This window comes from Triticum aestivum, chromosome 3D, assembly GCF_018294505.1.
Source record: "Triticum aestivum cultivar Chinese Spring chromosome 3D, IWGSC CS RefSeq v2.1, whole genome shotgun sequence".
NCBI classification, from domain to species: domain Eukaryota; kingdom Viridiplantae; phylum Streptophyta; class Magnoliopsida; order Poales; family Poaceae; genus Triticum; species Triticum aestivum.
Genome location: NC_057802.1, coordinates 186,712,294 through 186,718,628, shown reverse-complemented (window position 1 = coordinate 186,718,628; position 6,335 = coordinate 186,712,294).

The window sequence follows — 6,335 nt, the reverse complement described above, 5'->3', positions numbered from 1 at the left end:
TATTTTCTCACCTTCACAGATGATTTGAGTATGTATGGGTATATCTACTTGATGAAACACAAGTCTGAAACATTTTAAAAAGTTCAAAGAATTTCAGAGTGAAGTGGAGAATCATCGTAACAAGAAAAGCAAGTTTCTACGATCTGATCGGGGAGGCGACTATTTGAGTTACGTGTTTGGCCTTCATTTAAAACAATGTGGAATAATTTCACAACTCACGCCACCTGGAACACCACAGCGTAATGGTGTGTCCGAATGTCATAACCGTACTTTATTAGATATGGTGCGTTCTATGATGTCTCTTACCGATTTACCACCATCATTTTGGGGTTATGCATTAGAGACAGCTGCATTCACGTTAAATAGGGCACCACCTAAATCCGGTTAGGTGATTATGAACTGTGGTTTGGCAAGAAGCCTAAGTCGTTGTTTCTTAAAGTTTGGGGTTGCGACACTGATGTCAAAAGGATTAAGCCTGATAAGCTCGAACCCAAATCAAAGAAGTGCATCTTCATAGGATACCCTAAGGAAACAATTGGGTACACCTTCTACCACAGATGCGAAGGCAAGGTCATTGTTGCCAAGAATAGATCCTTTCTAGAGAAGGAGTTTCTCTCGAAAGAAGTGAGTGGGAGGAAAGTAGAAATTGATGAGGTAGTTGTACCTTCTCTCGAATTGGAAAGTAGTACATCAAAGAAAGCCGTTCCCGTGATGCCTACACCAACCAGAGAGGAAGCAAATGATGATGATCATGAAACTTCAGATCAAGTTACTACTGAAACTCATAGGTCGACCAGAACACATTCCGCACCAGAGTGGTACGACAATCCTGTCCTAAAAGTCATGTTGTTGGACAACAGCGAACCTACGAACTATGAAGAAACTATGATGAGCCTAGATTCCAAAAATGGCTTGAGGCCATGAAATCTGAGATAGGATCCATGTATGAGAACAAAGTGTGGACTTTGGTGGATTTTCCCGATGATTAGCTAGGCATAAAGAATAAATTGATCTTTAAGAGCAAGACAAACGCTGACGGTAATATCACTGTCTACAAAGCTCGACTTGTTGCAAAAGGTTTTTGGCAAGTTCAAGGGGTTGGCTACGATGAGACTTTCTCACCCGTAGCGATACTTAAGTATGTCCGAATCATGTTAGCACTTGCCTTATTTTATGAAATGTGGCAAAAGGATGTAAAAACTTGGTTCCTTAACAAGTTTCTTGAGGAAGAGTTGTATATGATGCAACTGGAAGTTTTTGTCGATCCTAAAGGTGCTAACAAAATGTGCAAGCTCCAGCGATCCATCTATGGACTGGTGCAAGCATCTCGGAGTTGGAATGTACACTTTCATGAGGTGATCAAAGCATATGGTTTTATACAGATTTATGGTGAAGCCTGTATTTACAAGAAAGTGAGTGGGAGTGAGGGAGTCCTGGATTAGGGGGTCCTCAGGTGTCCGGGCTGTGTGATATGGTCCGGACTGATGGGCCATGAAGATATAAGGCGGAAGACCTTCCCCCATGTCCGGATAGGACTCTCCTATGCATTGATGGCAAGATTGGTGTCCAGATATGTAATTTCCTTCCTCTGCAAACCAACTATGTACAACCCTAGGCCCCTCCGGTGTGTATATAAACCGGAGGGGTTAGTCCGTAGAGGCTATCAGAATTCACATAGGCTAGACAGCTAGGGTTTGGCCATTACGATCTCAAGGTAGATCAACTCTTGTAACCCCTATACTCATCAAAGACAATCAAGTAGGAAGTAGGGTTTTACCTCCATCAAGAGGGCCCGAACCTGGGTAAACATCGTGTCCCCTTTGTCTCCTATTACCTTTGATCCTCAGACGCACTGTTCGGGACTCCCTACCCGAGATCGGCCAGTTTTGACACCGACAGGGAGCTCTGTAGCATTTCTAATATTATATGTGGATGACATATTGTTGATTGTAAATGATATAGAATTTCTGGATAGCATAAAAGGATACTTGAATAAGAATTTTTCAATGAAAGCACTACAAAAAAAGACACTTCCGTGATGATATGTGTTTGTCACAGTAGGTCACGTTTTCTGTCATGCATGTACATCCATGACGATTTTATAACAGAATCAAGATAGTCATACCTGTGCTGTCGTAAAAGTGTTCCATGACATTACCAAAATTATCATCATAGAAGTGTCCACTTCCATGACGATAAATGGCGCGTCATGAAAGTGCTTTCGTCAAGGGTGACCGGCACGTGGCATCCACCGTAACAGGTCGCCGTTAAGCTATTGGGTCCGGTTTCAGATCCGATAACCCGTTAACAGCCCGGACCAATGGGGATTTTCCAAGTGTAAAATTCTCATTGGCCGGAGGAAACACGTGTTGGCTCACCATTGCACTACAAAAAAATACACTTCCGTGATGATACGTGTTTGTCACAGTAGTTCGCGTTTTTTGTCATGCATGTACATCCATGACAAATTTATGATAGAATCAAGATAGTCATACCTGTGCTGTCGTAGAAGTGTTCCATGACATTACCAAAATTATCATCACGGAAGTGTCCACTTCCATGACGACAAATCGCGCGTCACAAAAGTGCTTTCGTCAAGGGTGACCGACACGTGGCATCCACCGTAACGGAACGCCGTTAAGCCATCGGGTCGGGTTTTGGATCCGATAACCCGTTAATAGCCCCGACCAATGGGGATTTTCCACGTGTAAAATCATCATTGGCTAGAGGAAACACGTGTCGGCTCATCGTTGGGACAGATGTCATCCACTCACTAGACAGAAGGCGCCTATGAAACGTCGACACGTGGCACGGCCCAACAGTGGCCCATTCCTATGAAAAGGCCGGCCCGTTTGACTTGGTCAAAAGCTAGCGGGCCGGCCCATGGAAAGCATGTTAACGGCCTGTTCGCATATAGCCCATTTACAGCCCGCTAACCCAAGGCCCGTTACGCTCTATCCAAATTAGGCCCAGTAGCGTCATCTGGGCCATCCAATATGATTCCAGCCCGTTTTCACTTCTGGCCCATGTATAGCCCATGACGTCTTTCAGCCCATATGAGGCCCTTTGTAACTCTTGGCCCATTAGCGGCCCGTGCTAAAACTGGCCCGTAATGAACAGTGTATTACTTTACACCCATTAACGGCCCGTGGTGAAACTGGCCCGTAATGAACAGTGTATCACTTTATACCCATTAACGGCCCGTTATTCCGTTGGGCCGTTTCCAGCCCAAGTTAACTTTCAGCCTTCTGAGGGCCCATTTATTCTTGGGCTCATTTGCAGCATTCGTTACTTACGGCCCATTACTGTCATTTTCTGCTTGTGGGCCAAATTCAGCCCGTCGTTACAGTCGGCCCGTTTGTGGATCGTTAGTCTGTTGGGCCATTTTCATAGCATCACCAAATACGGCCTATTAACGATGGCCCGTTATGGTCGGCCCATGAACGGACGATTCAAACTCTAGCCCGTTTACGGCCATAATGCGGTCTGTTTAGCCCATGTTTGGCCAATCGATCATACGGCCCATATAAGGCCCATTGATGATACGGCCCGTAGAAGGCCCATTGTTTCCACGGCCCATAGAAGGCCCATTGTTTCTACGGCCCGTAGAAGGCCCACTGTTTCTACGGCCAGTAGGAGGCCCAGTGTCACTACAGTAAATATTAGCCCATGGTTATTGTGGCCTAGTTTTAAAATATAGGTTATTGCAGCCACTAGCTAACCGCGGAAAAAGAACTGCAATGACTACAAGCAAACAAATAAACAAGACAACAAGGAAATAAATAAGCAAGCAACTAACGCTAGGCTATCACGACTATTACACATATTACATCCACTGGGCATCAAAGTTCGCCACCAGTGGAAATATAGGGAACAAAGCAGCATATCATATACACTGGTTGTCAAAGTTGGCGACCAGCGCAAATAAACGTCGCAGCAAAACAAATCCAGAACTGAAACCACTTCAGAAGATCTCAAGAAACAATATCCTGGGTACCCATAATGCTGGCAAGATGCTTAGCAAGCTTATTAGCTTTCTCTTGTTTGGCGCTTATATCCTCCAGTGTTTGCTATTGCACCAGAAAATATGCATCTGAATTCTGTAGGGACTTGCTCAGTCCTTCAGCTTCCCGTTGCAGCACATCTGATCGATGTCTTTCAACTTGAAGTTGAGACTCAAGAAGACGAACTGATTCAGGCAGCGAGTTCGAAGAGCTTGTGCCAGCAGTAGTGGCCAGTAACTCGAACACTACATCAAGACATGACTTTTGGGTTCCCTCACTGTCGTCAAGATAGTTTTTATCAGCTTTCTTGGAGACCAACAGGGATGTCTCACTATCTTGAACCTTATCTGCATTACTTCCTTTACCATTGGATAACGCGGTACTGTTCTCCAATATTTTGTCCGCATTCTAAAAGAGAAACAAGCAGACACATCACATGTTTACCATGTTGTATATGAAACTCATTTTGGTAAATGAGTTCAGTAGTAAAGTGGACATAATAACAACATGAAACAAACATATATCTATGTACCATGGTCACTTTATGGTCTATATCATTCTAGTTTTTGTTGCCAAATCAAGATAGAGACACAATTCAAATAATATTTGTTCAAGACAAAGCAGAATAGACAGAATATAAGTGTGGGTAACTATAGAGCAATAACAACACTTGTAATGTGCATGACATGAGAACATAACTGTTTATTCAATTGAAACTCAAATCAACATAGAGCAGGTTACAACAGCAAACCAGTTAAAGAAACAGGTTTAAAATATACCTGTTGCGCCATTGGAGTTTCAGTTCCATCCTTCAAATTTGAAAATAGTTGGTATGAGCAAATACAGTAATGCAAGAGCAAAGGAGTATGAACCATAGCTACAGAACCTGACTTGAGAACAAATCTTCTTCTCCTTTAAGCGTTGAGTTGGGATTCGGAGTGGTGGTCCTCGTGCTTTGGGCACTGTAGTTCCCTTACTAACTGCTCGTGTTTGGGTGCTCTGTGGTGGAGACGGTGCTGTCTCAACTGGAACTGGGTTACTATCTGCCGGGGTTGGGGTTAGAAGGGGTGTAGCTGGTTCTCTATCCAACTGGGTAGGGGTACAATCTGCAAGAGTCTGGGTTATGTGTGGTGGATCTGGTACTTGGGCAAGTACAACCGTGGTTCTATCTGCATCAACTGGTAGCACTATCTTTTCTGAAGACCGTGTTGTTACTCCCTTAGATACTGCCATCACGCTCTCCAATTCAAATGGCTGATAAACAAGAAAAGTAATTGAAAGTATAGACATTGTATGATAGACAGGTGCAATGGATAGTGGGGAATAAAAGAGGGCATGAAATAATTCATATTTATGTTGTCTAACCAAATAGGATAGCATGACACAATTTCACATATATGATGGCTAACTAAACAGGATAGCATGACACAATTTCACATTATGATGGCTAACTAAAAAAGATGGAAAGACATAGTTCAAAATATGAGACTATGTAAATAGGATGACATGACATAACTAAATAATGTGTTTATTAAATAGGTTGGCATGCCATAATTCACATACATTCACGGATAGAATGCCATAATTCAAAATATGATGACTGTAAACACTAAACAGGATGAGATGATATAACTATATGATGTCTTCATTAAATGGGTTGCCATGCCATAATTCAGATAGATGATGTGTATGTACTATGTAAACATGATGGCATGATATAATTCAAATATATGATTTATATAGTAAGCAAGTAAGCAGAAGGCAATCCATATATGATGTAAAAACTAAGCAATGCAAGACAACATGCATGACATGGGTAATATAACCCTGCCAAGTTTGAGCATAGACCTCAGGGGGAAATAGGACTGGTCATTAGTCTCTGATTCCTCCTCTGAGGAGCTCTCTGTAACCAGCAAGATGTCTGCTTCAGGAGGTAGCATTGTCTTCTCTGAATACCTTGTTTTCACTCCAGATACTTCCATCACCGCTTCAAATGGCTGATGCACAGGAAGAGTAGTTGAATATACAAACGTTGTCGACAAATGGAACACGTAGTACAAAAAAATGATAGCATGATATAATTCACATACATGATGATTGGCTAAACAGCATGGCATTGCATAATTCACATATATAATGCCTTTGCAACAAGATAGCATTGTATAATTCACATATATAATGTCTTGCAACAAGATGGCAATGCATAATTCACATATATGGTAATTAGACACTGAACAGGTGGCATTCACACAAAGCATGTCTAAACTAATCAAATGACATAGCAATGAGAGACACCATACGCACGATATGAGAAACATAACCCTGCCAAGT